Source organism: Thermobia domestica, chromosome 9 (assembly GCF_964235325.1).
Source record: "Thermobia domestica chromosome 9, izTheDome1.hap1.1, whole genome shotgun sequence".
Lineage (NCBI taxonomy): Eukaryota > Metazoa > Arthropoda > Insecta > Zygentoma > Lepismatidae > Thermobia > Thermobia domestica.
Window position 1 is genome coordinate 125,645,988 of NC_137462.1, and position 8,957 is coordinate 125,654,944.

General features: G+C 31.7%; 1 long non-coding RNA gene across 1 annotated transcript; it reads right to left on the reverse strand.

The window, feature by feature from the left end:
- Positions 1-5,310: 5,310 nt before the first annotated feature.
- Positions 5,311-8,436, reverse strand: LOC145694994 (uncharacterized). Its single transcript, XR_014133098.1, has 3 exons — positions 8,339-8,436; positions 6,984-7,178; positions 5,311-5,439 (listed from the first exon to the last, which is right to left on the reverse strand). It is a non-coding gene; the product is annotated as an uncharacterized LOC145694994 (long non-coding RNA).
- Positions 8,437-8,957: the final 521 nt, after the last annotated feature.

The window sequence follows — 8,957 nt, forward strand, 5'->3', positions numbered from 1 at the left end:
GAGGGGGATGGGAGGAGAAAATACATAAAATTAATGAAACAAGAACTCTTGAACCACAGAACCGATCTCGATCAAATTTTCAACCTAGATGCAGTTCAAACCTGAGATAGGTTTTCTCATATCACTTTGATGGTGTAACTTAAGGGACGGAAGAGGGAGAGGTATTTAAAAACGATCGAAAATGACCTACATTAGTGTCGAATCTATAGTTTTTGGGATCGCTGAGATGAACAATGATACTTCCGGTGCTATTTAAATCCAAATTCAGCTCCGTAGCTGGGGAAAGGGGAGGGGCAGATATATAAAAATGATCTAAAATGACCAATATTAGTGCCGAATCTATAGATTTCTATTTCGATGAGATGAACAGTGACACTTCTGATGCCGTTTAAATCCAAATCCAGCCCTGCAAGTTGGAGGAGAGGAGGGACAGATATATAAAAGTGATAGAAATGACCAATATCAGTGCAAATTTATAGTTTTTCTTCTTACTGAGATGAACAATGACATTTCCGATGCCGTGCCTCGCAACTTGGGAAGGGGAGGGGGATATATATAAATAATTGAAAATGACCGATATCAAAGAGCGCTTTAATAATAGTAAAAATAACTGACTAACGGAACATATTGCTATTTTTTTCTTAATCTAACCCAGCGAAGCCGGTAAGTGATGCTAGTATAAACTAAAGTATGATCTTAATTTAATTTTAGTAGCCCCGCGTAGCGAAGTTGCGATTCCTGGTGGGGACACTCGATCGAAAAGTTATGACAGTTTTTTTTCAGGCCAGTCACCCAGAGTCAAGTTTGTCCTGGCTTTGCCTCATTCACACCAGGCAAATACAGTCCCAGACCACTTCCTTCAGTCCCCATTAGTGATGATCAAATGCAAGACCAAGACCAAGACCCGAGTGATCTTGGTCTTGTTCTTGGTCTTGTTGCAAGAGTCTTGCAAGTCTTGCTTTTAAGAAATCTTATGCTTTTCATACATAAATTTTACTCTGGATAAATTCTACCTAGGTACAATGCGCCAATGGTAACGGAAATATTATATAATGTATGTTTCTAAATAAAATATAGTTTACCTTCGTGTAAGTATGATGATAGTATACAACATAGGTGATAACCTTTATTTTTTCAATGGGTCACCACGCTTCACTACTTATAAGATAAATTACAACATTTCGTAATCTTTATATATTTTTTAACAGATTCAATACTCCACTGGTTCCCAAATTGGTGAGACGCGTGAAAGAAAATCAAGATGCCACAGATTACTGAAATATCATAAATTGCTAAATTACTTTTACACTCTAAAGGCGTCAGATATTTTTTATTTTCAACCAAGATTACCTAATGTTTGTATTGAACAAACTTCCAATTAAATATTGAGATTTTATTTTACTGATTCCAATATGTACTCAATGAAACAGAAACATCGACATTACGCAAAAGTGATGAAAAATATTGGAGGCTTTCGATAAAAGGAGAGAATTAGCTGGGTTGAACGGAAAACGAATGAGAAGGTGTTAGAAATAATAGCAGTAGGGGAGAAAAGAAGAATTTTAGATATAATTAAGAGGAGGAAAAGGAACTGGTTGAGAAGGAACTGTATTATGTGGAACGTGCTAGAGAATATGATTGAAGGAAAGAGAGGGAGGGGGCAAAGGGGACTGTAGTTGAAGGAAGATATTAAAACAGAAAATTGGTACGTCAAGTCGAAGAGACTAGCTTAGGATCACCGTATATCGAAGCTTCTGAGTTGCAGTAAGTGACCTGCCTATAATGACATTATAGCTATGATGATGATATATTAGCAATATTGGCCAAAAAAGAGAGAGAAAAATTAAAATAATAACGATTATAATCAAAACACATAATATTTTAGTATAATTTGAGTAAAAAGTGAAAACGACTCAACTGTCCATGTCTTGTGTGTAATCTCAACTTATACAAATACTTTTGACCTATATTAGAAATACAAAAACACAGCATCAAACTCCAAGTTATTTGAAATATCAGTACAAAATCACTCTCACTTGTGAATATGGATTATTTATTGTCGTATAATGTTATATCGCTCAATCCTCGTGTGCTATATACCTGAGGAGGCTAAAAGTTATATTGATAAACAATTATTCAACGTATAAGCACCCGTCCATGAAATCCAACTTGCGGTGACATACACAAGTTTTTGTCAATGTCATGAAAATATTATTTTGATATTAATTTTTTGTACTGTATTGTATTTATTTTGTACTGTTTTTTTACAAATTATTTATTTCGTACTGTTTAATACAAACTAATTATAAATATTATTTAAAAAGTAGTTAATAAGAAACAAAGACAGCATGATAAGTCATCAATTATCATTGTGTTCATTTTTTTAGTCGCTGCCTTAACCTAGATTTTTGGGTAATTCAAATTTTGATCACACTGTAATTTCTATGAATGGCAACACTGAAAATTCTTCCGATTCGTATTTTCGGATGTGGAATAACATTATCTATTATTGTGCTAAGTTACAATTCATTACCTCGTTTCACTTACGAAAAATGGGCAAAAGAAAAATTGTTAGCTTTTTTTTAAAAAAAAAAATTAGTAGTCTGCCCCCTTAATTTGAGCATTCTTTAGGTATGTAAATGAGTATGCTGCGTAGCTATTTTTATCATTCCATTTTTAGAGAAACATGCGATTCTCCAGGATAGTTGCTGAGTGAAAATGGTAATTAGTCATGTTTGTGTCACATCATTTTGACACTGTATCAAAAATTATTTCAGAATCCCATTTGTTATATAAGTGCATACGACATACAAGATTTCTAAACAGAAAACATTTTAATATAATTATATATATAAAAATCTTTAATTTCGCAACATTGTTTGTTAAGAAAAATACAGAATTCAATTGAAACTTTCTTTTGAAATATCATCAATAGATCGACCATTTAACAAAACTAATAATTACTGAAGGAAAGTTACCCTCTCAAATTCCCAAATTCTGCTTAAGGGTACAAAGAGAGTACAGTGATCTATTCCCAGAGCGTTCACTTCTGGTGCTAGTGGATCCTAGTCCGTCCTACTCCTAGTGGTGCTAGTGGATATAATCGTGTCCATGTGTTTTCTCGATGCTCCTCCGTTTCCAGTCACTTTCTTGTTCCATCATTTTTTTTTTAAATAAATTATTCAGATTTACTTTCATTAATCATCCAAATCTCTGGCTAAAGGGCATAACGGATTAAAAATTTAATTTAACTTCTTTTAAATGTCATCTCCAAAAAATCTGCAGCTATAGGCAGCTATGTATCTAATATCTATATTTGTAAATTTACCCCTATGTCAGAGGTGTCCGTAATAGAATCATAGTGAAAAGTGTCTGAAATTTTAGAGGGGCGGGACGGAACGTTAGTAATTAAGCATTTTTATTGTAAAAGTTTTGTAATCTTAACAAGGTGAACACGTTTAAAGCAAGGGGGACGAAAAGATATATATATATACAGTATAATCAGTATTTTGTTTATATCATATGTTAACAATAGTAAATCTTGACAAAAGCAAATGTTATTTCTCTTTTCAAAATTAGTTCTTCTCTTGCATAACCACAAATCTTTTCCCCCCTTACCTCCCAAACGGCGAATAAAAGTACCTGAATTGAACTTTATCTGAGACTGTACTGAAAAGTGTTGTTATTAAGTTATATATAGACATACATAGAATACTATATCTTGATTATTGCGGTTGATGTGGCATCGAAAACTATGGCAGTAATCGAATTCACTATAAATTGGTTAAATATTGCATGCCAAGTGGAATGAATCATTGCCAAGATTTTTCCAGATCTATTAGTTAACTTTAATATTATATATGAAGTAACAATAGTTGTATCACGTATACACCATATGAATGAGTTTGGTTTGCATGACATGGCTATTTTCCCAATTAATAATGAAACCGGAAAAACATTTCTATCGCTTTCGGTTTTAGTACAAAGTTAAGGACGTACATGAAGTGTATTCTTTAATACACTTAAGGAAATGCAGTAAAACCGATTCGTTTCCTATTATGGATCTTGCTCTATAGTGATCAATATTAGAACTGAAAATAGCTTATTTCTACCACTTCCGGTTTGAATATATTACCCTGATCAACGAACTCATTTCCTTACATTTGACGCTCTTCTTCCAGGTCAAAATTGAATGTGATCCATCAAAAGTAGTTCTTGCGATGTTTTTGTCTCCCGAACGGGTAAACATAACTAAATGAATAAATATATAAAAGACATTTTGCGAAACCAAACTCCTTAGGAATGGAGAATCAGTTAGAAAATCAAGATTATACTTCGATCTTTATTTAAATATAAGGAGTATATAAGACAAAATAAATATCAATATGTGTTTCAGGCAAACACAATCATTTACTAAGAAGTGGTAGCTACGCGCTGTCGGAGAAAAATGAAGCGGTACAAGAGTGGAGCCTCAAATTAAATGTATTTCTGGTAGTAAATGTAATGGGTTACATCTCGCGGCAGCCATAGTTCGGATTTGGAACATAGTACTTGGAATTTTTGAAGTCAAATTCTAAACCGTGATAAATCGTGGATTATAATAATGACAATAATCTCTATTTGTTGATACTTTTATGACTATTCTTAAATTAAAAATTATGTACTTTAAACTTATATATATATATATATATATATATATATATATATATATATATATATATATATATATATATATATATATATATATATATATATATATATATGTATGTGTGTGTGTGTGTGTGTGTGTGTGTTTATATATGTATATATATAGAGAGAGAAATCCCTAACTTGCTCTAAAACGATATAAGATTGAGTGCTTGAAGCTCCTCGTGTTGAAATTCTGCGTACACCATTGTGTCACAGCATGTAGTTGGAACCATAGATTTTTTAAAAAATCAAAATCGCTCCCTATTTCGCCACTTCCTCCAGATAGAACGTTGTATTTTAATAGTGGCCAATAGCACAATCCTGTATCTTTAAAATTGCATATAATGATTTGCTTGTTTAACGTAGACACTATAGAGGTAAGCAACAAGTTAGAAAATTGCTATAGTGCTATGTGCAGAAGTGTTTAGTTACTTATTAACATTCTTGCAGTGTAACTTACATATGAATAAATTTCAGTGGTATTTTCTTTCAGATATTGTGTTAATGTTAAATTGTTTCGTAGTTCTTAGTAACTAAGAGAATATTAATTTAGGATAGTATACAATGGAAAAAGTAACAATCTCTTTTATGTACAAAGAAATAGTTTAATATTTTAGAATATTTTTTTTTTTTTACATAATATACAACTTTTTTATTCGGTTTTTGTATGCCGAATCAGAAGTAGAACAACTGAGATGATGGTTTAGTTCCGAATAAGACTCGCTGTACATCACATTGACTTAGATCAACCTGAAAATAGAAAGACGAAATTTCAAGTTAGTTAGGTGTAAATGGAAGTCAACAATTTCATTATTATTATTATTATTATTATTATTATTATTATTATTATTATTATTATTATTATTATTATTATTATTATTATTATTATTATAGAAAGTTTTGGACAGCAGTTTATCAATCGTACATAAACACACATTTAACAAATTTGCGTCATTTGGGAAGGACACGGGGAATAATCAATTCTATATTAACGAGATTAATGTAAAACCTCGAAGTTCATTTGTCGAAGTGGAACTTGCTCCCCCAATTCATTATTTGAAATGATGATGCTGCTAAAACTCTAAATATTTTGAAAAGTGCGATACTGAGATATATATATATATATATATATGCTAGTTACATATAATACGTAAATTATGTATAAAACGTGCTAACATCAGAGCAAAGCGAAACTTTTGAGTGCAAGTGCACCATTGTTTCTCTTCTCCCCCGAAGTCTTTGGAAGAATTTTCTAGAGTTGACAGGTAACTATTGTGTAGCCTGTATGGCTCAACAATGTGAAATTAGTAAGATTGTAGTAGGATCTCCTAATAAAGTAGTGTAATACAAGAAGTCAGAGTATCTATATATAGGAGAAAGATTTAATTGTTGTGTGCAAGTCATAATCTATATACTGATGTCATATATTATCCAAGTTCCTCTATATACGGTATCTCTAATCCTAAATCTGAACCTATCAATTCCCTCCATATTCTTTATCCCTCATATAACCTTCTTAATCATAGGATAAAACCGGCCATCCGATTACTGCTGCTCTGACTTACTGGCTTTATCTCACCACATTACTTTAAATTGAGCTAGAACCTTTTTTATGTTGTTGTATGAAAGTAGGTATGAAATTCACTATTGTAATTTTCTGAATATTTATAAGGCATTTATATGAATGATTATGTTTGCTTAACCATTGGAATGATTTCTTCATTTTCTCAATAATAATAATAATAATAATAATAATAATAATAATAATAATAATAATAATAATAATAATAATAATAATAATAATAATAATAATAATAATTCTACAATATTATTAGCATTTAACAAAAAGCTGTTCAAAAATAAGACATAGATAGATCTCATCGAACCGAAAAAAGCGATAGAAAAAGGACTGTAATACCTTATACGTACTTTTCGAGAAAATAAATCAAAACTAATTTCTATGGCATTAAAAAATATGTTATTCTTTGTAATATGGTCTTCCCCTAACAATGACACTCATAATTTTAATAAGTTACAAAGATATTAGAAATAGTTACTCACATTCGACTACTTTTAATATGATGCTGAGAATGAACATTATTCTTCATAGCTAAAAAGTCGAAACAGTCTGGATTCAATAACTTGAGCTACTGCTGGTATACTCCATCACCAGCACTGCTTTTCCAGTTAATATATTAAAAGCTATTTCTCTATAATATAGCAAGAGTTTTAGATTTTTTAAAAATAAATTTTAGACTATGTCATGTGGTTCTTATTAAGTGATTGCTACCAACCTTTTAACCATAATAAGCGTATCCCAATCCACCGTAGCCAAGACCGTATCCATAGCCAAGACCATAGCCGTATCCAAGACCGTAGCCGACAGCTGGGTATCCATAGGCACCATAGGCGAGGACTCCTCTCTTGTCACGGTTGGTTTCCTCAGTGGCGAAGGCAACAGCCAAGAGGGCGAAGAGAGCGAAAAGAGCCTAAATTAAACAAAATAATAATATCAATTGAGTGACAATGGTATTATGGAGGAAAAATATATAAACATCTTTCTGTGCTTTCACCCAATACGTCCTCGGGGAAATAGAATCACAGGCGAAGAGTAGGTCTACCAAAGACAAGCGTGTTAATAATTTTTCCGAATAGAACCTAATAAGTACAAATGTAGTTTCTGAAGGAGTCTATGTTTGTAAGTAATCATGAGATATGGTAAATACCTTATAAAATTAAATTTGTATCTATAATCGAGATTCAGTCGACAAGACTGTGAATTATTTCTCTCTCTCTCTTTTTTTTTTTTTTTTTTTTTTTTTTTTTTGAAATATTCCTAAAGTGTGTATTCCTGTTGATAGACGGAATTTAATCAAACAAATCATTTTTGGCCAATGAAGATTTTTATTAAAACCAAAATGTTGAAAATTTTCTATCAACTGTTACCATAACATGCCTTTTTAATGCAGGGGATAGTAGCAATGCTTTTTAAAAGGAAGGTCCTATATTAAATTTTGTGCGCAGATAGTAATGCTTGAATAAAACCTACTACTATAATAATACATAGTTAATTTAGTTTGGATCTATTTTTTTCTGTGTATGCGTTATTAGTGTTTTAATATTAGTTTTTATTTAGGAAATGTAGAACCGTTTATTTCGATTCTTAGTTGTGTTAAAGCACCATTCATTGTGATAGTTTTTTATTATGTTAGGAGATGGCACTTTGGAAATTTCAATTGTATGGAACTGTAGAAATTATAACGTTGTAAATATTTCATAGAAAGAATGAGCGTATGTTAACTCCTGCTAATTTTAATTTTCAACTTCTCGTAACTGTTTTCTAGTGTAAATTAATAATCGAATTACTCTTTCTCTAAACAGTTCTCGATTAAGCTTTTGTGCAATACTGCTTTAATAATGACGAATCATCGCATCTTCATGGTTTTCGATGTTAAGTGAATGCCTTTAAAAGTATTGGTAGCTGGTACTAAATAAAATAGTTAAATTAGAGATTGTTCGTAAAGACAAAAATCAAGCTTGTAGAAGGAATGGTTTAGCTCCTGAAAGTATTCTGTAAATGATTTCATGAACTGTTGCTAAAGAACGGACCACATAGGTAGGAGAACACCTTTCTTGTAGAGGTACTTACCAAAACCTTCATGATGGTAGTTTGTTGGAGTACCTTTCTCTGTGTTCAACAGTGACGGTGCTGAAAGCAGACATCGAAACTTCTTTTATACTCATGATATGTCCTTGTACTTCGGTCAAACTAAATATGCGCAATTACATACCGTAGGTGTAATTTCCGTCTTTCCTTTAAACTGTTTTTTCTTTCTTTGTTAACATGTACGTACAAGTACCTACCTATTAAAAATAAGACCAGTCCCACAAGTAAATTTATTGCAGTTCCTCGACCTGGATGTTGCGTGTGGTATCTCGTTTGACCTTCAATACTTAAATACTTTATTATTAAGTTTTAAATCTTGTATTATGTTATTTATGACTGTGATTATTGTGTTGACTTGTTACTAAGTGCATCAGGGGTGCACCCTTATAGAGGGTCCATCTGATCCGGACACCACAAACTTCATAACTCGAAATACTTTTGTAAACTTTCGTAATAATACCATACCTGTTCAGTAGAGAATTGATTGATGTAGCATAAACATTTTATCTTACCTTTATTCATTCTTTTTTTCCAAGAATATAGGTGACAGTACTTACCAATTACTTATCGTCTTTTCGGATGTAGAATGACACCGCTTTTA